Source organism: Oncorhynchus keta, chromosome 10, assembly GCF_023373465.1.
Source record: "Oncorhynchus keta strain PuntledgeMale-10-30-2019 chromosome 10, Oket_V2, whole genome shotgun sequence".
Taxonomy (NCBI): domain Eukaryota; kingdom Metazoa; phylum Chordata; class Actinopteri; order Salmoniformes; family Salmonidae; genus Oncorhynchus; species Oncorhynchus keta.
Genome location: NC_068430.1, coordinates 65101572 through 65124367, shown reverse-complemented (window position 1 = coordinate 65124367; position 22796 = coordinate 65101572). Strand labels below are relative to the sequence as shown.

Here is a 22796-nt window from a genome sequence, read left to right as displayed (position 1 = left end):
GAAAGAGAGAGAGAGAGAGAGAGAGAGAGAGAGAGAGAGAGAGAGAGAGAGAGAGAGAGAGAGAGAGAGAGAGAGTGGGGGAGAGAGAGAGAGAGAGAGAGAGAGAGAGAGAGAGAGAGAGAGAGAGAGAGAGAGAGAGAGAGTGGGGGAGTGGGGGGAGAGAGAGAGAGAGAGAGAGAGGGAAGAGAGTGAGAGAGAGAGGGAGGGAGAGAGAGAGAGAGAGAGAGAGGGGAAGAGAGTGAGAGAGAGAGAGAGAGGTGGAAAGGGAGTGAAACAGACAGGGACAGAGGAGCATGGCTAAAAGGATTGATAACAAAACGCGGGCCACCGAGGAGAAAGGGAGGGAGGGATTAATAATATATTTTCTTCAGTGTTGAATACTGAGCATTCATCAGTGACTAATAGCTTTGTAAAGCATTATAGAAATTCAGCTCTATAGAAATGCTGTATGACTGACTGTCTGATTTGAGCCGGGTTGTGGCATCAATAAATTGTTCTTGTTGAAGCATGACACACTACTGCATTCTTTACACCGGCGTTATAAGGTTTCTCATATTTTCCAGCAGTTGCACAACACTCTATAACAACTATGCCACTAAAGCATGTCTATGCACCAAATGGCACCCTATTCACTGTGTAGTGCACTACTTTTTCAGATCCTTACTATATAGGGATTGAGGACCATTTGGGACGCAGTCCATGTTTTTACTAGACCACTGAAAGAAAAGCATTTATGTGGCCCTCAGTGAAGCAGATCGATAGTTTATTTTAAATATTTAGGGACCCATAATGCTCCTGGCAATAACAGAAGCTTACTTCAGCTCGCTGAGTTGCTATGAGAGGGAATTAGTACACAGACATACAACTATTCTCTACTTATCCTCTGCCGTCCTCTCTCTAGGGTGTAGTGATTTCTTGGGGTAATGTGAGAAGTGGAAAATCTTCTCCTTAGGCATTATTGCCTGGTCCTAGATCTCAAATGTTTTTTTACATTTACATTTACATTTAAGTTATTTAGCAGACGCTCTTATCCAGAGCGACTTACAAATTGGTGCATTCACCTTATGACATCCAGTGGAACAGCCACTTTACAATAGTGCATCTAAATCTTTTAAGGGGGGGGGGGGTGAGAAGGATTACTTTATCCTATCCTAGGTATTCCTTAAAGAGGTGGGGTTTCAGGTGTCTCTGGAAGGTGGTGATTGACTCCGCTGTCCTGGCGTCGTGAGGGAGTTTGTTCCACCATTGGGGAGCCAGAGCAGCGAACAGTTTTGACTGGGCTGAACATTTTTTGTCAATGCCAAACACTATACAGCACAAATATGTATATATTTATATACAGGGTATAATCACAAGGAGGGTGACGTAACCAACAGGGAATGTCCACTTTCCAATAGAGAAGTGACTTCGTGTTAAGAAGTGGTAGGTGATAGGCAACTTCCTGTATATGAAAGGGAAACAGGCACCATGGAAAGGGTGACAGGAAATACCCTACTGAAATAGCAGTTTGTTAAATAAGGAAAGCAAAACTGAGAAGCAATCCATTCACATTTCACAAGCAGCCAGGCAAGACAAGGTATGTACGTGGAATGCTACATTCAATATTAACAAACGGTTCTAACTGTACAGTAGAGCAACAGTAAGATGACTTTTATAGTTGCTGTACTTGGTGTAGTGTGCTGTATGGTCTTAACAATAGCTGAATGTCTGATTGCTAGCAAGAACTGATAATCATCTGTAGATTCATGTTTCATTGCTGGGGTGAGTGCTCTGTTGCAATTATGAGAATATGCATTGTTAGGATACTGTTTCCCTGCAGTTATAGATACTTCTATGTCTGCACTGTGTAGCAAAGAGAGAGCAAGAGTATGGTTGCAAAACTCCACTTTCCCAAAATTCAGAGGTTTTCCAGAAATACTTTTGGGAAAGCTACAAAAATGTTGCAAACCCTATTCAACCCTAACCACCAGTGGTGACCTGCTTTTTGAGCCCCACATATTTAGGAACAAAAAATATATACATATATACAGTTGAAGTCAGAAGTTTAGATAGACGTAGGTTGGAGTCATTAAAACTCGTTTTTTAACCACTCCACAAATTTCTTGTGAACAAACTATAGTTTTGGCAAGTCGGTTAGGACACCTACTTTGTGCATGACACAAGTCATTTTTCCAACTATTATTTACAGACAGATTGTTTCACTTATAATTCCCTGTATCACAATTCCAGTGGGTCAGAAGTTTACATTTCACCAAATTGGCTGTGCCTTTAAACAGCTTGGAAAATTCCAGAAAATAATGTCATGGCTTTAGAAGCTTCTGACATCATTTGAGTCAATTGGAGGTGTACCTGTGGATGTATTTCAAGGCCTACCTTCAAACTCAGTGCCTCTTTGCTTGACATCATGGGAAAATTCAAAGAAATCAGCCAAGACCTCAGAAAAAAATGTGGAGACCTCCACAAGTCTGGTCCATCCTTGGGAGCAATTTCCAAACGCTTGAATGTACCACGTTCATCTGTACAAACAATAGTATGCAAGTATAAACACCATGGTACCACGCAGCCATCATACCGCTTAGGATGGAGACGCATTCTGTCTCCTAGAGATGAATGTACTTTGGTGCGAAAAGTGCAAATCAATCCCAGAACAACAGCAAAGGACCTTGTGAAGATGCTGGAGGAAACAGGTACAAAAGTATCTATATCCACAGTAAAACGAGACCTATATTGACATAACCTGAAATAACCTGCTCCAAAACCGCCATAAAAAAGCCAGACTATGGTTTGCAACTGCACATGGGGACAAAGATTGTACTTTTTGGAGAAATGTCCTCTGGTCTGATGAAACAAAAATAGAACTGTTTGGCCATAATGACCATCCTTATGTTTGGAGGAAAAAGGGGGAGGCTTGCAAGCCGAAGAACACCAGCCCAACCATGAAGCACGGGGGTGGCAGCATCATGTTGTGGGGGTGTTTTGCTCCAGGAGGGACTGGTGCACTTCACAAAATAGATGGCATCATGAGGTAGGATTTGGTCTATTTTCACCAACGCGGTATTGTACACACACCGTTTGTGGTCGGTGTGTGCTTGTTTCATACAGCTTTGACAGTGCAAATGATAGTAGTTGTGGCGCTTGGCTTGCACGTGCAAATTCAGCACAGACAACATTCTATAATAGAATTGTGTTATTTGGCGTGTCAAGTTAAAAGCTTATTTAAGCGTCAAATAGTGATATATGTATAATTCTTGACAAGCAAACACCCAAACAGCGTTCAATGTGACTCACCTTAATAATTTGGTCCATTTTCACCTCTTAATTTCACATACTATTCTAACTTGGTGGTGCACATGTAGCCTATAACCTGTTTTAGAGAAATGTCAATGAATATTGTAAGAGCTTTCATTGTGTGTTTATATGCCCCATTTATTGATCCTATAGTTCTAACCTGGTGTACAGAGAGTACACTGTAAAAATGGCCCCTGTTCTGAATTCTGTCGCTGTACATTTCAAAGGTGTGAACAACTAGTTATATCGACTACGTCTGTCGTCGCTCGCTCATTAATGTCTTCATCGATATTACGGATTGCCTCTCATGCCATAGTTTGTACATCTCAATTGTCAGTAGAAACCACATTTGCTGAAGCAAGTCAGCAATATCAGCTATGTTTTTTCTGTAAAGAAAGTAAATGAGGCTGAAATAACTGTTTCGCTGCCAGACAAGGCTCCGCTGATAGTCAGGTGTAGCAGTGGTAAGGTGTTGGGACTGCTGTTGGGACAGGTTTATGTAGGCCCTAACAGTTTGTGGGCACCGTTTGTCACCGTTATAGTGCAATTAATGTATTGTTTAATCTTGTGTTGTGGCTTCCTGGCATGCATCCCACATTTTGTTTTTGATTGCCCCACCAAGATGTACATGCTAAAATTGCCACTGCTAACCACCATCTAAAAAAATCCCACTCCATTTCCTGCAAGGTTCCAGTTAAGTCTTTGCTGCGTCTTTGCCTTTGCTGTGTTGGTGGTGTATGTTTACATGTTGTGTAGCTTCAGGCCATCATACTGAGCAAAATTGTCAAAGATGGATGTGTTACTTTGTTGCCTTCATCTTCTGCGGTAAACCTTCCCTATAATAATGTACCCAGGTTGCCCAACAGTGATTGAGCCCTCAGGCCATGTGAGTAATGCCATTACAAAACGTCTGCCTCGGCACCCCAGAAAACATGTCCACATTGGCCTAATGCGGGCTAAAATATTGGCCACATGTAGGCGGCCAACATTTCTATTTAATAGAAATGTATTTGAGTTATTAATTACAATTTAATTAAACGTCTGTATCAGAAACACAACCAAGTTGTTGCTATCATACATATGTTTTTAAAAGAGAAACTGTTCAGTTTTTCATACGGGTCTTTATAAATAATGGGGCCAATATGCGACATTCAGATCAACAATTCAAAATGGTTTCAAACCCCCCAAATTATTATTTTTATGCAGTTCCACATACAGTACCAGTCAAAAGTTTGGACAACCCTACTCATTTAAGGGTTTGTCTTTTATTTGTACTATTTTCTACATTGTAGAATAATAGTGAAGACATCAAAACTATGAAATAACACATATGGAATCATGTAGTAACCAAAAAAGTGTTACACAAATCAAAATATATTTTAGATTATTCAAAGTAGCTACCGTTTGCCTTGATGACAGCTTTGCAGCTTTTGACACAATGCCCACTTAACCTGGAAGCCAGCCGCACCAATGTGTCAGAGGAAACACCATACGCCTGTCGACCGTGTCAGCGTGCACTGCTCCCGCCCCCCAAAGGAGTCACTAGTGCGTGATGGGTTAAGGACATCCCTGCCGGCCAAACCCTCCCCTAACCCGGACGGTGCTGGGCCAATTGTGCACCGCCCCATGGGTCTTCCGGTATTGGCCGGCTGCAACAGAGCCTGGACTCTGACTCAGAATCTCTAGAACAATTTAAAAGATTTTACTGAGTTATAGTTCATCTGAGGAAATCAGTCAGTTGAAATCAATTCCGTAGGCCCTAATATATGGATTTCACATGACTGGGAATACAGATATGCATCTGTATTTGTGTTCGTTGTCCGTAGTGTATGCCTGCCCATACACGTGGTCTGCGGTTGTGAGGCCGGTTGGACATACTGCCAAATTCTCTAAAACTATGTTGGAGGCGGCTTATAGTAGAGAAATTCACATTAAATTCTCTGGTAACAACTCTGGTGGACATTGCTGCAGTCAGCAATTGCATGCTCCCTCAAAACTACTGTGGCATTGTGTTGTGTGACAAACGGCACATTTTAGAGTTGCCTTTATGGTAGAAACTGACAAGATCATGTTTTAATACTGTTTATGCATCGAATAAGGTTTCTCAGTACTCCCTCATCTGTGTCTGTGTGAACTGAGCTGGGTTCTGGGATTTAGGCTGGCAACTGACTCCATAGATTTAATTGGTGTTAGTGTACTGTGAGGTACCAGGGAGGAGATGGTATGCTCTGGTATGGGCAGCTGATAAGAAGAACCTTGTCTTAGGGGCCAAACTCTGGTTTATACACAATTAGAACAGTTTTCACAGCAAATGCTATCTGGCTGGGAGATATTCCTTTCTCACATACAAAACTTCACCTTTGACCCATTCCACACATCTGTAGTTTACCATGTACTCAGAAGGATGTGCATAGTCTATAAAGGCTGTATCCCAACTCTGCTCATTGGGATACAACCTTTTTAGCATGTTATTGCCAGTAGCGAAATGCTTGCGTTCCTAGCCCCAACAGTGCATTTTGTGCAGGACACGAAATGTTACATAGTTACACTGCATTTTGAAGATCTCTATACAAAAAACTGTCTGACAGCTAGATCCAGGATTCTTACAAGGTTCAATGTCTAATTTAACTGATTAATGCTAAATATATGATATAACGACAACTTACACTGCCATAAATGCAAGGACTGAAAAGTCATGTTTTATGTCACACGATTTTGGACAAATTCGTCAAAACACCAACCATGATAAAGGGTTTTAAACTAACTTGTGAATTTTATTGAGCTTAGCTATGTCGTGTCTTTGGCTATGTCGTGTCTTTGGATTAAGTGATATGACATGCTCTTCTATAAAATCCTTTCTCTGTATTTAATATTACCTGATTGAGCTAATCATGTAAATGTAATTAACTAGATAGTCGGGGCACCACAAAATAATATTGATAGAGCAGTTATCTTCCGAATAAACTCTTAAAGACCTAATAATATTTTACATCAATAGCAGTCAATATTAATCATCACCTTATTTCAGTCTCATCTGAAAGTTGTAAATTCTTGGTTATCTTCACGAACCCTGGCTAACAAGTTGAATCAGCAATACAAAATTGGGTTAAATTGTTTATTTACTAAATACCTAACTAATCACACAGAATTACATATACACAGAATGAATCATACATTGATTACAAATTATGTCATAAAGGAAAACGTCTCTAGCGGACGGAACAGATATAACAGCTGGTTACCCAAAGAAAGTGGGTTGGGTTTGAGTGAAAGAGCGGGAAGACTGAAGAACAAAGGGAGAAGCGATGTCTCTATCGGGCCATAGGCAAATACTCTATCGTAAATACAGAATCTTATGTATTCTGAATTACCGCCCATTTGGAAAAAGAAAATGCAATAAATATTTACTCTGAGCTGCGCTTCGGTAGGTTGGTCGTAGAAGCTGGTCGTGTTGGCCAACAGAGATATTCCTGTCCTCGGAAGAATGTCCCTGGTGGTAAATTGGCTATGTTGTGTGGTAGACGGGATACTCTGTTCGTCCTTTCCAAGCCCACATTTACAGTGGCCTCTGCTAACTCAACGGCTAGGAGGTATCACTTCTGTAGCGAATAAGAGTGCAAAGTTCATACCATTCACAACCAAAGCTCACGTTGAGGTTGGCTTCATTCTGTAGTTATTATCTGAACCCTTCTGACATCGGATCGTCATCCTAATGTACCCGGAACAGAAAGTTATATTGTCGTCAAGGCTTTATATAGGAAGGGAGAGGAGTGGGCGGGCCACTGAGTCGGGCCTAATTCACTCATGAAAACCCAATTATCACATTTTAGAAGCTAAAATCACATTTCTTCCCCTCCCAAATAATTTCATATTCAAACATTTAAATTGCACAACAATTCCATGTGAATCTGGACTTTCATGTGTAGACTTTCCACTGTACCGTTTGTCATCCTATCATTGATGAGAATGTCTCAGATGACAACCGGACTGACATCATATTCAATAAGTACCAATGCATATGTTCAACTGGTTGGATTACCAAAATATGGTTCATTTCCCCCCACCTTTTGATGTTCCCAGAATCTCTGTTTAACAAAGGCTATTCAGGAGTCCCTCTGTGGAGTCAAGAGAGAGGGAAGAGAGAAAGGTTTATGACCCCCCCCATAAATACTTTACCCACAGGCCAACGTCATGACAGCTATAATACCCCCTTATATCTTAATAATGACTTTGGCATTATTACAGCTGTAACAAGTTGTCCAGTGTAGAAAATCCTCACAGGTACACTAGTTTATAGAAATTTCACACACACCTTTTAAAGACTTCATCATTGGCATTGTACAGAAAAATTGGGCATCGCACAACAGAGAACTTAAACTGGAATGACACACAGTAATGGTTGCACAAAAGTAATGTGTACAAACCACGCCTCCAAATATTATAATGAGGCCCTGCCTCTAGCTGGGCTTGGTGTGGGCGATCTGGAGCTGGGCTTGCAGGCTAGCCCGTGTTGGCGTTATGTGGGATTTCTGTGGGCTAGTCTGTGTTGGGCAGGCGTGGGCTTGGTGTGGGCTATGCCTTGCCCACCGAATACCCACATGGGGTCAATAGGGTCATGTTTGCTGGGACAGTACACAGTTTCCAAGTTCATACATGAATTTGGTATCTCACACTGTGCCAAAGTTGTAAAAAAGAGGAATCGAGAGGAGAATTCAAAAAGTTGGGCAGTGTGTGCACCCTTTATCTGTCATTGTCGGTAAATAGACAGATTAGGCAGGTTGAAACAGGGCAAAGGGAAACCGGTATTATTGTTGAATTAGCCAATCCTCCGTTTGTTCTCTGGAAAGTACTGTGAAGTAGGCATGATCTTCTTGGAATGTACAAGAGACTCCCTGCAGCTGCATCCTTCCTTAACCGGGCACTATTCTATAAGGGAAACAGGAAAGGACAGGAAAGGAAAGGGAAGGGGAGGGGAAGGTAGCACTTAAACAAGCAAAATTCCTCCAAATATGTACATACAGTATCATTCAAAAGTTGGACGCACCTACTCATTGAAGGGTTTTTCTTTATTGTAGAATAATATAGAGGATATCAAAACATATGGAATCATGTAGTAACCCAAAAAAAGTGTTAAACAAATCCAAATATTTTAGATTCTAGATTCTTAAAAGTACTCACCCTTTGCCTTGACAGCTTTGCACGCTCTTGCCATTCTCTCAACCAGCTTCACCTGGAATGCTTTCTAACAGTCTTGAAGGAGTTCCCACAGATGCTGGGCACCTGAGGATAGGTGATTGTGGAGGTCAGGTTTATCTGATGCAGCACTCCATCACTCTCCTTCTTGGTCAAATAGCCCTTACACAGCCTGGAGGTGTGTTTTGGGTCATTGTCCTATTGAAAAACAAATTATAGTCCCACTAATGCAAACCAGATGGGATGGAATATCTCAGCAAAATGCTGTGGTAGCCATGCTGGTTAAGTGTGCCTTGAATTCTAAATAAATCACTGACAGTGTCACCAGCAAAACACCCCCACACCATCACACATCCTCCTCCACGTTTCACCGTGGGAACCACACATGCAGAGATCATCCATTCACCTACTCTGCATCTCTCAAAGACACTGCGATTGGAACAAAAATTCTCAAATTTGTACTCATCAGACCAAAGGAGAGCTTTCCACCGGGTCTAATGTCTATTTCTCGTCTTTCTTGGCCAAAGCAAGTCTATTCTTATTATTGGTGTCCTTTAGTAGTTGTTTCTTTGCACCAATTTGACCATGAAGGCCTGATTCATGCAGGTTCCTCTGAACAGTTGATGTTGAGATGTGTCTCTTACTTGAATTCTGAAGCATTTATTTGGGCTCCAATCTGAGGTGCAGTTAACTCTAATGAACTGGGATGGAAAAATTACATATTTACCGGATTTGTTTGATATTAATAGTTAGCCATCAATACTTTACACATAGGAAGATATTTCTGTCCTGCTGATGCTGTGCTTTTATTGTCTTCAATGTAGTTCCCTGCAGCTAATCTGGGAGTATGGTCACTAGAGATGGCTTGAGATGACAAATGAGTTCGACTCTATTGCATAGACACGTGTTAAGTAGAGATAGCTAAGGAGTAGAACAATCTCTCATTGTCTCAAAATGATCCTTGCAACTGGGAAACTAAGCCAGGGTGGGGTTAAGACAACCACCCCGTGCAGATTACAACTGGATGAACCCAGAGTGGCAAATGATGCCCCAATTTGCATGAGGGGTGGAACCAACCATGACTAAGCATTCTTTGTGTCAGCTATATAAATAACTCTGCATTTGTGTACATGCTGTTGGGTTGACTAGTTTTGTTATTGCAAAAATGAATCGATATTAAATACAGATGTTTGTCTGAAGAAATTACAAAGTCTCTCTCAGTATGAATTTCACCGACAACTTATCCTCTACAGCAGAGGTAACTCTGTGTCTTATAGCGCTTGATTGTTTTTGCGACTGCACATGAAGAAACTTAAAAAAAAAAAATCTTTATTGATTGACCTTCATGTCTTAAAAGTAATGGACTGTTTCTCTTCATATTTAAGCTGTTCTGCCATAATATGGACTTGGTCTTTTAACTAATAGGGCTATCTTATGTATGCCACCCCTACCTTGTCACAACACAACTGATTGGCTCAAATGCATTAAAAAGGAAAGAAATTCCACAAATGAACCTTTAACCTTTAACAAAGCACCCCTGTTATTTGGAATGCATTCCATGTCACTACCTCATGGGGCTGATTGAGAGAATGCTAAGAGTGTGCAAAGCTGTCATCTAGGCAAAGGGTGGCTACTTTGAATAATGACATTTAATACACTTGTTGAATACTACATGATTCCATGTGTTATTTCACAGTTTTGATGTCTTCACTATTATTCCAAATGTAGAAAATATATACTGGAATGAGTAGGTGTGTCCAAACCTTTGACTGATACTGGATATACAGTTGAAGTCAGAAGTTTACTTACACCTTAGCCAAATACATTTAAACTCAGTTTTGAACAATTCCTGACATTTCATCCTAGTAAAATGTCCCTGCCTTAGGTCAGTTAGGATCACCACTTTATTTTAAGAATGTGATATGTCAGAATAATAGTAGAGAATTTAATTCAGCTTTTATTTCTTTCATCACATTCCCAGTGGGTCAGAAGTTTAAATACACTCGACTAGTATTTGGTAACATTGCCTTTAAATGGTTTAACTTGGGTCAAACGTTTTGGGTAGCCTTCCACAAGCTTCCCACAATAAGTTGGGTGAATTTTGGCCCATTCCTCCTGACAGAGCTGGTGTAACTGAGTCAGGTTTGTAGGCCTTGCTCGCACACACTCTCTCAGTTCTGCCCACAAATCTTCTATGGGATTGAGGTCAAGGCTTTGTGATGGCCACTCCACTACCTTGACTTTGTTGTCCTTAAGCCATTTTGCCACAACGTTAAGTATGCATTGTCCATTTGGAAGACCCATTTGCGACCAAGCTTGAACTTCCTGACCGATCTTGGTGTTTCTTCAATATATCCACAAAATAAACTCTCACTGTCAATTGTGTTTCTTTTCAGCAAATATTTGTATGAACATAAGATTCAACAACTGAGACATAAACTGAACAAGTTCCACAGACATGTTACTAACATAAATGGAATAATGTGTCCCTGAACAAAGCGGGGTGGCCACCAGCTGCATTAAGTACTGCAGTGCATCTCCTCCTCATGGACTGCACCAGATTTGCCAGTTCTTACTGTGAGATGTTACCCCACTCTACCACCAAGGCACCTGCAAGTTCCCAGACATTTCTGGGGGGGAATGGCCCTAGCCCTCACCCTCTGATCCAACAGGTTATTCGCTGGCCATGGCAGAACACTGACATTCCTGTCTTGCAGGAAATCACACACAACGAGCAGTATGGCTGGTGGCATTGTCATGCTGGAGAGTCATGTCAGGATGAGCCTGCAGGAAGGGTACCACATGAGGATGTCTTCCCTGTAATGCAGAGTTTAGATTGTTTGCAATGACAACAGGCTCAGTCCGATGATGCTGTGACACACCGCCACAGACCATGACGGACCCTCCACCTCGAAATCGATCCCGCTCCAGAGTACAGGCCTCTGTGTATCGCTCAGTCCTACGACGATAAACGTGAATCCGACCATCACCCCAGGTGAGACAAAACCTTGTCTCGTCAGAGAAGAGCACTTTTTGCCAGTCCTGTCTGGTCCAGCGACAGTGGGTTTGTTCCCATCGGCAACGTTGTTGCAGGTGATATCTGGTGAGGGCCTGCCTTACAACAGGTCTACAAGCCCTCAGTCCAGCCTCTCCCATCCTATTGCGGACACTCGGAGCACTGATGGAGGGATTGTGCGTTCCTGGTGTAACTCGGGCAATTGTTGTTGCCATCCTGTACCTGTCCCGCAGGTGTGATGTTTGGATGTACTGATCTGGTGCATGTGTTGTTACACATGGTCTGCCACTGCGAGGATGATCAGCTGTCCGTCCTGTCTCCCTGTAATGCTGTGTTAGGCGTCTCACAGTACGGACATTGCAATTTATTGCCCTGGCCACATCTGCAGTCCTCATGCCTCCTTGCAGCATGCCTAAGGCACATTCACGCAGAATTTATTTTATTTTTAAAAAAAATGTAACCTTTATTTTACTAGGCAAGTCAGTTAAGAACAAATTCTTATTTTCAATGAGAGCCTAGGAACAGTGGGTTAACTGCCTGTTCAGGGGCATAACGACAGATTTGTACCTTGTCAGCTCGGGGATTCGAACTTGAAACCTTTCGGTTACTAGTCCAACGCTCTAACCACTAGGCTACCCTGCTGAGATGAGCAGGGACCCTGGGCATCTTTCTTTTGGTGTTTTTCAGAGTCAGTAGAAAGTAGAAAGTGTCCTAAGTTTTCTTAACTGTGACCTTAATTGCCTACCACCTGACAGCTGTTAGTGTCTTAATGACCGTTCCACAGGTGCATGTTCATTAATTGTTTATGGTTCATTGAACAAGCATGGGAAACAGTGTTTAAACCCTTTACAATGAAGATCTGTGTCACGACTTCTGCCGAAGTCTGTTCATCTCCTTGTTCGGGCGGTCGACGTCACCGGTCTTCTAGCCATCGCCGATCCATTTTTCATGTTCCATTTGTTTTGTCTTGTTTTCACACTCACCTGGTTTCAATTCCCTAAATTACATGTTCTATATTTTCCCTCTGTTTTCCCCCAGGTCCTTGTCAGGAATTGTTTGTTGTATGTATTGGTGTAAAGTATGTTATGGTGTGCGATGGGTTTTTACCCACTTTCTTTATTTTGTATGTTGGTTTTCGGAGTTTGTAAGCATTTACTAAATAACTCCATTTATACTCATTTCCTTCTCCTGCGCCTGACTTCCCTGCCACCAGCACGCACCCCATTACAATCTGTGAAATTATTTGGATGTTTACGAATTATCTTTGAAAAGACAGGGTCCTGAAAAAGGGCCGTTTTCTTTTTTTGCTGAGTTTATATTGTAGAAGTATGCACATGGTGAAATACACACGTACACACACTCAGTTCCCATATAAAATTACCTGAAGTGCAGTGCAGGCTGTGACCTTGGTAAATGGATATGTTCCATTTGTTTGAGCACAGCATGCGACTGTTGAGCCTCTCTGGAAAAGGTTACATAGATCTGTATGTCTGTCTCTCATTCTCTGATGATATCTACGTTCAAGCCTCTCTAAACATAAACCTACAGTTTGCAGAGGTTTGTGGTATTTCTGATATCAACCCAGCAGCAGCCTGTTGGTGTTTATCTCACCTCAGCCGTGTGAATATCTCAGTGGATGGCCTTGGCAGCCGCCCAACGCAAAGCTCTGTTGATGTGTGTTCCTCCGACTGTCACCTCAAGCTTTGCTCAGCAACAAACCTCATTCTGACAGGGAGACAAACCCCACTGGCTGCTGTTGAACTAGTTGAAGCCCGTTTCTGACAGGTTGTGAAAGTCAATTAGTTTACTTTTCAGACAGAGACACTTTGAGGTTGTTCAAAGCAGCACCGTCCGGAAAGATAAATTGAGCGTGTGCCACGTGGAACGACAGTGACAATGTTTCAGGTTTAATTTCCGATACCTATTGAAAAGGATGTTTAATTTACTCCACCTACTTCCTAAGAACTACATCTAAGACAATAGAACAGTTACCAGATAAAGAGTGTGTGCTTTGGGTTGTGTCTAGGAATAGAGGAAAAACTTCCTCGAGGCCACTTACGTTTCACGATCTAGGCCAAGACGTTTCACGATGCTAGTATCTAAACCAAAGTAGATCATTTTATAGATAAGCTTCAATGTGAAATTGTAAGCCTATCATGAAAGGGCACCCTTGTAACTGTGTGTGTAATGTAGCAAAATGTTTTCCTTGGGGTAAGTTGAGCCATTGGTTGAGCCAAAGACAAGTTGAGTAAAAAGTGTTTCCTTCCCAGGTGTAATGCAAGACATTATCACTGGGATATGACATAACAACAGGGCCTGGCCTATGTTGTGTTCAAAAAAGTACGTTTTTGTTACTGCAGGTGTTAAGCCTCTGCTAAAAGATGCTTAAAAGACAATAAAAGCAATTGTGATTGTTTTGAATTGTATTTGGGAAATTAAGATAGTCATGGTTTTAAAAAGGTGAGTGGTAATATTTAATTCAGTACATACATGTTTTTTTCTTATCCCCATACCCTGGAGAAGTTGAGCCAAGAGACCACTTCTTTTTCTTTTCTTATCCCCATACCCTGGAGAAGTTGAGCCAAGAGACCACTTCTTTTTCTTTTCTTATCCCCATACCCTGGAGAAGTTGAGCCAAGAGACCACTTCTTTTTCTTTTCTTATCCCCATACCCTGGAGAAGTTGAGCCAAGAGACCACTTCTTTTTTGTTTTCAAAACTAATGTTTATATGAATTCTTATTTCCATGGATACACAACACCTTCAAATATATGTAGATATCTGTATTTACCTTGATGTAAATACTATATTTACCTTGATGGAATGATGCTGAATGTAAAATTGGTTCAACTTACCCCACTCTCCCCTATGTACAGTAGTAGATATATTAGGATGAACTATGCCAAGAATATAGTACATACACAGTGAGTAAACAACAGTATATAAACAGAATGTGAGGTGACCAGTGTTCAATGAATATATACTTGGGGCAGTAGTCTAAAGGTGCAGGGCTGAGTACCGGGCAGATGGCTTTTCAAAAGTCTGTCTGAACTGTCCAATCCATTAGAGTGAACAAGTACACACTTTGTTAAAGGGTAAATATGTTTGTTTTTTAACTAGGCAAGTCAGTTAAGAACAAATTCTTATTTTCAATGACAGCATTGGGTTAACTGCCTTGTTCAGGGGCAGAGCAACAGATTTTTAACTTGTCAGCTCAGGGATTTGACCTCACAACCTTTTGGTTAGTAGTCCAAAGCTCTAACCACTAGGCTACCTGCCACCCCTGCAGACTGCAGCCAACAAGATGCATCAACGTGTCACGCGTTTTACTTTCCCCCTTCAGGAACCGATCTGAGCTCAAAACAAGAACGACACACTTTTAAACCCCAGTGGAGTGCCGTTGTCATCGATTAGGGTGTAATATGTTTGGTCTGGCGTATTTGTTTTGGTTGCCTAAACCAGGGAGATATTCATAGATAATAAACAACACTGCTGATGAAAGCAGCCAGCCGCTCTCCTGGGAGATGGCTTCAGTCTCAGGGTCACAAATGGTGTGGGAACATTGATGGAGCAGGGAGGCCATTTTCTCATCAGCAGCATCCCTGGGAGGAAACAGCTTATCCTAATGTGATGTTCTCTCTAATGGACAAGTTCATCAATCCTGAAGGGTAATAGTTTTATTAGGTGCTATGAAATGGGCTAACGAGCTGCCCGACACTTTGTTAAAAGGAATCTTGTGTGCGAGGTGACGTTGTCACCTTGCCTCACCGCCGTAACGAGCTACTTTGCAGTGGTGACTGGTGGAGATGATCAGAGCGGCGTGTTGGTGGAGTGAGTAGTGGTGAAAGTCATTTGCGGGTGGCTGGCTTGGGGAGTCTTTGAGAGAGGCGACACGTGGTCGCTATTCAATCACAGTTGGTATCCAGGTTTCCAGGAAAAGTCGAAACCATTGTTCTTTAACAAAATTAGACTCAACTGTATATCAAAGAAATAAGACAGTGTAGACCCCACTCCAGACACAAACATTGACCCAACACCTAATCGGACTGTTTGCTTTTCTTGGCAAAGAAAACAAATCTGTGCTGTCTGTGGTGATACAGTACTTTGATACAGAGAAGAAGAGGCATATCTGCTCCTGTCTGCTGTAATCAATAGAGGAACTGTCTGTCTCACTAGTCCTCGGTCATGTCTACACTTGACACTTACATGTGACTTCTGCTATCAGAATCAAAGGTCACATTGAAAAGACTGGTCTAGAAGCACAGAAGTCGCTTTGTTGTCTGATTGTGATCAGATCTGGAATGCATTGGGTACAGATTTCTCCTCTGTCTGGATGCAGTCACACTACCAAAAGCGCATACAGTGGGCAACGTCATCAGCACCCCTCCCACAATTCTCAGGAAATGAGTTTTGGGGCCCGAGAGGCTCCTTTTCATCATAACGTTGGAGGAAATACATTCTTAGCCTGTGAGGAACATGTTTGCTGGCCTGAAATGCAAACCCGTTTGCAATCCCTTTAGCGTTGCTTGCTAGCTTGATACAGAGGTTAGCTGGCTAGTTAGCTACAGTAGTAAGCTACCGCCATCAGTTGTGTTATCATATTTAGCCTATTCCAGTTTGTAGAATGCATACTGGCATTTGAATATAGTGCAGGAGCAGGGAATCCAGACACGGTAGACACATTTAGATGTAGACGCATGATGCGTTCGGAATGCCATGATCAGAATACTTAAGCTGAATGAACGGTTAAGTCTAGACTTTGTTCTTTTGAAAGTAAAAGTGAACACCTTCTGTAGACTCCTCCAGGTCTGCACACCTTCACGTTCCCTCTGAGTCGCCCTTTCTCCTCCCTAACATCCGCAGGGGTGAAATCAAGAGTGTTGCGAACAGAACGCCTCGAGGAGTATCATGGAGGAGTGTTCTCTTTACTGCACCATTTGGCCATATTTTATGGGTGAGATCATGGCTTGCGTCTGAAACGGCAATCATCTTCCCAGGTTAGTAATTTGTAGATTGTGTGTGATGCCAGCAAACAAGCATCGATACAGATTGCGGGCACTGATTCAAATGAATTGCAAAATGATATTTGTAATTGGGAGTAAGGTTTACGTCAATAGCTCTCCTTCCTGCCAAATTGTCACGGTACCATAAGAAGTTGGCTTATGAATCCGAGAGGGTACGTCATATATATATATATATATATAAGTATGTATATTGAAGAAACGGACTAGGACGGACTATAAGATTCAGGACTGTTGCTGCTACCATGGCACATCTGTCAGAATGCAAATTCAGTGGATGGAGAAGGAATCCAGGTTTAGAGGTCTCACACACACATACACACAGGGCTTGTAGGTATGCAGGTAGGATGGATGGGTTAGGAGTTGTGGCTAGTAAGGCCTTGGAGATTGGATGTAGATAACAAGGATGTGGTGGTCTGGAAACACTAGGAACACAACATAAAAGGTGCAGGCATGACAAAGTAGTGCCAGGTGACTATTACAGGAAATGGGACAAACTAAGGAGGCTGCCAGGACAAAATTTTAAAAGGGCATTAGAAGTATCAAACTAAGCACATGGATATACAAAAGAGATAAAATAGCACAAAGGCAGCATATGCACATAGTATCTCCAACAACGTAATAACTAGTCACTTAAAATGGCCGCCCCATGGCATCACCAGGCATGACCCATTACTGGTGCTCAGAAGCTAATATAGGGGGGTCAGAGGAGTGAAAAGGGTAGAGGAGAGGTGATTAAGGGATTGGGAACAGGTGTGTAGGGAAGGTGCGTGGCCTGGGGTAATTGGAAGCAATTAGAGTCCATGATCCTTCACAACATACTGTATACAAAGTAATAAAATGATCAATTAGAAAACAGCAGTTTTGAAATTGGCTGTTGTTTTGACTATAGAGATGTCTCCTAGCTGTGACTAAAGTTTTGTGTAGCGCTAAACAGCTGATGAGGGGGTGTAAACTAAAGCATTTTAGAGGAAAAGACATTTCATGGCCAAGGATACTCTTGCCGAATTGTTATAATTATCAAAATCTTATAATTGAGGAGAAATATCCACTTTAGAGCTTGGGCAATAAAAAAATGCTCCACTTTCTCCTATTAGCTCTGAATATGTGAAGTGGACATTGAGTGTTGCTCATCGCCCCCGGGTCAGTCTTTTAGCCGTGGGAGTTTGCTCTGCAATAAATCATAAAACCACCTCCACCTCCGTCATCTGAACAGCATTTATATCCAGGAACGAAGCCAGAACTAGGGCTATGACCAATATGGATATTGCAACATCAGGGTTGATTTCCACAGGGACCAGTACGAAAAAAAATATGAAAATGTATAAACTCACTATTTTAAGTCACTCTGGATAAGAGCGTCTGCTAAATGACAAAAATGTAAAATAGTGCACTACTTTTGAGAGCCCTATGGTCAAATAGGGAATTGGGTGCTATTTCCGACACACCTATGTTTGACGCAGACCAGAGGGACAAACCTACCAAGCCAGCAGGTAGATAAAACAAAGTACAGGCAAACACTATGGGCTATAATCCTCTATCTCAGCAAACACTGGCCCTGGGTTTGGGTATGGCTGTGCATCTTAGCAGGTAGCTAACATTGTTTTTGAGACAGATTAGCATCCCTGATCCCAACACAATGTGTCCCTGATCTCCTGCGAGCTCATTTTCTGAGGGATAACCCTCCTTCAAACACGAGTTTAACACTGATATCCTTCATCAAAGCTTCACTATGGGGATTATGATGTGTGTGTGTGTGTGTGTGCGTGTGCGTGTGCGTGTGCGTGTGCGTGTGTGTGTGTGTGTGTGTGTGTGTGTGCTTGCATCCGTGTATGGATGCATGCGTCTGTGATATTCTGTGGGCAAACATGGAAGCCATTTACAATCTAGAGAGGAGACAAAGGACAACAAGCATCTCTGAGATGGCCACTCCTCCATAGGTTAGAAGGGGAGTACAACAACAGAGCTAATTCTGATTAGAGAGAAAGAGGGATGGGGGGGATGACTTCAGTGGGATGAGTACAGCCTGGTTAGAGTCGATGAGTCCTCCTCATATCACGTCAAGGCTGGAGAGACGAAGTGAAGTGGTCACGATGACGCTAATAATATCGCTCTTGGATTTCTCAAGTCTAGTGGCAAAACGTTGAAGTGACAGTTCACTCCAATGTACACCCTCAAAACGTGGTCAAATGCCGAGTCCACGTCGCGGACCATTCTGTTTTGGTCCAGCTACGTTTTTCAATTCCAGATGAGAGGGAAAGATCGAATTTGCCTTAACTTTCATATGATTAAGGCATGTAGCTGGTTCTACACACCAGATGACAGGGGATGTGCACCAATATCAACGTTGGATTTTGGAGTGAACTATCCACGTCAACATGTGGTCACCCTCTCCATACGGACAGAATTGTGCAGAGCGACACGTCAGTGCATCAAAGGCACAAAATGCCAGCCACCTCTCGGTGAGAGCTATCTAGACTTCCATGAACTGTCATGATTAGAAAATCAATACAGTGGCATTTCAAACATGAGGCCAAATGCCCTTAGCAATTAGTCAGCTGGTGAAAGAGAGACAGCAATTTGAGCCTGTCACTTTGCCCTAGCGACATTTATTAGACCATTTTTCTTGTCAACAATCATTCCAAAGCTCTCTATTACTACAAGTATATAGGCAATCTGTATAGGCAGATAAGTCTCTTGGCTGCTGTGTTGGCTATGGCTATTGTCCAACTAATCATCATTTTGAGAGACTGAGGGTTTTGTTATTCTACTGATGGTCAGCTGTAAATGGTTCGCTGATAACCATTGATGAAACTATTATGATGAGGCCACAGATGGCGGGGTTAACTTAATCGAGCGTCTTTCAGTCCCTTTATGGTCGTACAGCATCTGTAGCGTCGCTATCGGCCCTAGGCTAACTGCTGTGACGATGCTGCTTTAATATCAATCGATATATCCCCATCCAGTTTCTGACAACGGTGTTTATTCCAATCAGAAATGTGTTAAGTGGAGCGATATGACCTTCAATGACAGCTAGAGACTGAGAATGGATCAATGGTCCTATGGAAAGAAAACATCAGGAATTTTACATTGATTATGAAACTCTATGCATTGCATATCCACAGAAGAATCGAATGTATACTGAACAAGAAAAGAAACGCAACAATTTTACTGAGTTACATTTCATATAAGGAAATCAGTTAATTGACAAATTCCTTAGGCCCTAATCTATGGATTCCACATGACTGGGCAGGGGCACAGTCAGAAATACTCAATTTCATCCGCTGTCCGGGTGGCTGGTTTAAGTCGATCCCGCAGGTGAAAAAAGAAGGATGTGGAGGTCCTGGACTGGCGTGGTTACACATGGTCTGCGGTTGTGAGGCTGGTTGGACGTACTGCCAAATTCTCTAAAACGACGTTGGAGGCGGCTTATGGTAGAGAAATGAACATTCAATTCTCTGGCAACAGCTCTGGTGGATATTCCTGCAGTCAGCATGCCAATTGCATGCTCTCTCAAAACCTGAGACATCTATGGCATTGTGTTGTATGACAACTGCACATTTGAAAGTGGCCTTCTATTGCCGCCAGCACAAGGTGCACCTGTGTAATGATCATGCTGTTTAATCAGCTTCTTGATGTGCCACACCTGTCAGGTGGAAGGATTATCTTGGCAAATGAGAAATGTTCACTAACAGGGATATAAACAAATTAGTGCACAACATTTTAGAGAAATAATATTTTTGTGTGTATGGAACATTTCTGGGATCTTTTATTTCAGTTCCTGAAACATGGGACCAACACTTTACATGTTGCTTTTATTTTTTTGTTCAGTATAATATTTAATGAAGTCTAAGGTCAACTGTACGTTACATGGATAGCCATGATTATGATACTAATTCATATATCAAAAGAAGGATGTAAGTGTAAGTTCAATAGCAAGTGACATGGATAGAACATTTTAAGGATGCCCCCTGTTTGCCAGTTGGCCTCTACTGTCTAAATGTCTTCACTGGGCTTTCACTGTTCAGTTTAACACCAACCCTTAGTGGGACATGTCCCCTTCTCCCCTGTCAGGAAAAGACAGGAAAGTCTGAATCATAAATATTCATAAATATCTCTTATACACTTTCAGGGATTCAGGTCCCCTCGAAAAAAAAGTGACAGACTACTTGATGGAAAGTTGAGTAGACGGCATTTTAGATGAAAATAAGAATATAAAACTTCACTAGGTCTTGAAAACAGATCAAAACAAAGAGCCCAATATTAACCTATGGGCATTAGGCAGTGACATCAAGATAGAAACAATATCAAGAGAGGGTTTATGGTCCAAACAACCTAGCAAAGTCATTCAATACCAACATGCAAGAGCTTTTGCCTTAACCAGTTCTGACAAAGACTGCATAATGCAGAAATACATCGACCCATACTACCATTTCACCACCCCACTTTAATAACAGGAGAAAGATAGAGCTGTATAACAGCACAGAATGATAGAAATGCCACTATGTGACATGACAGAAATAACAAAAGTCATATACTTTTAATGAGATTATGTCCATTCAAGCATGGCCATCAAGTGACGTTCAAATGAGAGGGAGCTCGGGCTAAAACACAGTATTTCCTCATCTACTCAACCCCCCTCTGTCTGATCTGATTGCAGGTGCCTGTCCGCAGTCTCAGTGTGATCTCTGTCTTTATGCACTGTGGTACAGGCGCTAGGCTTCCTTTACGATAAGTAGCGGTGTAGAGGCGGATGGCTCATAAAGCAGATAAATGACCGTCGCAATCAGAGGTTAAGGTGTCCTCAAAGTTTAGGGGCTTAGAGACGGAGAGGCCTAAAGTTAGGGCCGATTGGCCCTTGGGATTATATGTGGTTGACAAGTGCATTAGTGGGCCGTACGAGCCCTCGAGGCCTAGTCCATTAGACCTGTGTCGCTAATGTATTTGCGTCCCTAGCTGGAGTAAACAAATGCCAAATCTGTCATTTCTCAGTGAAGCGTGCATGCATGCACAAAATGTACAGTATGTGCTTCTACGTACAGTGTGTCTGTGTTTGCATGCATGTGTGCACACACACACACACACACACACACACACACACACACACACACACACACACACACACACACACACACACACACACACACACACACACACACACACACACACACACACACACACACACACACACACACACACACACACACACGTCTCCACAACCACAGTCCCTACTCTCCAGTGAATAAGATATGGACCATGGCATCAGTGGATTTCCATTATTGATCAGGTTTACTTCAGAGATTATTATCCTCTCAATGAAGCATATTGTGCTTTCAGAAAGTATTCACACCCTTTGACTTATTCTACATTTTGTTGTGTTACAGCCTGAATTCAAAACCGTTACAGAGTCCAATGGCTGTGATGGGAGTAAACTGAGGATTGATCAACAACCTTGTAGTTACTCCACAATACTATCCTAAATGACAGAGTGGAAAGAATGAAGCTTGTACAGAATAAAACATATTCCAAAATATGCATCCTGTATGCAATAAGGCACTAAAGTAAAACTGCATAGAATGTGGCAAAGAAATGTACTTTATGCCCTGAATACAAAGTGTTACACTACTGGTCAAAAGTTTTAGAACACTTACTCATTCAAGGGTTTTTCTTTATTTTTTACTATTTTCTACATTATGGAATAATAGTGAAGACATCAAAACTATGAAATAACACATAGAATCATGTAGTAACCAAAAAAGTGTTAAAATATGTTATATTTCAGATTCTTCAAATAGCCACCTTGATGACAGCTTTGCACACTCTTGTCATTCTAGCTTCACCTGGAATGCTTTTCCAACAGTCTTAAAGGAGTTCCCACATATGCTCAGCACTTGTTGGCTGCTTTTCCTTCACTTCACTTATGCCAAGATGGCAAACAGTACAAGTGTTTGGAATGTGTTTCATGAGACACTCGTTATACAACACCTTACTACGAAAGTAGCTTGCAACTTTAAGTTTTATTATGGTCATGTAAAGGCATGTTACCGTGGAAATGATATCAACAACTGCAAGTTGAATGACCGGTCTTCAGTCAACTCAGCTTTCAACATATAACTAGCTAGTTTTGTCTCGTCTCATCTCTCCTTATGTCCACTGTTAGGACAAATCCCAGAACTAATATTCCAACAGGTGTAGGCTACATGTGGACATTGCACAAACATGTCTATCTTGAAAGTAGCTACATTTATCAACAACAACAAAAATCGATGGGTGTGTTTG

General features: G+C 41.9%; 1 protein-coding gene and 1 long non-coding RNA gene across 10 annotated transcripts in view; one reads left to right on the top strand and one right to left on the bottom strand.

Moving 5' to 3' along the window:
• Window positions 1–1495: 1495 nt before the first annotated feature.
• LOC118389224 (uncharacterized) overlaps window positions 1496–22796 on the top strand; it is a 33715-nt gene continuing 12414 nt past the window's right edge. For 6 of the 9 annotated variants that reach the window (XM_035779075.2, XM_035779074.2, XM_035779073.2 and 3 more), the window contains exon 1: window positions 15940–16493. The gene's annotated coding sequence lies outside the window, so the exon portion shown is untranslated. Of the gene's footprint in view, window positions 1577–15939; window positions 16494–22796 lie in introns of those variants that run through there. The other 3 variants (XM_052527614.1, XM_052527613.1, XM_035779071.2) reach the window with 3 other exon arrangements.
• Window positions 7501–13345, bottom strand: LOC127932295 (uncharacterized). Its single transcript, XR_008144715.1, has 3 exons — window positions 13109–13345; window positions 8467–8568; window positions 7501–8214 (listed from the first exon to the last, which is right to left on the bottom strand). It is a non-coding gene; the product is annotated as an uncharacterized LOC127932295 (long non-coding RNA).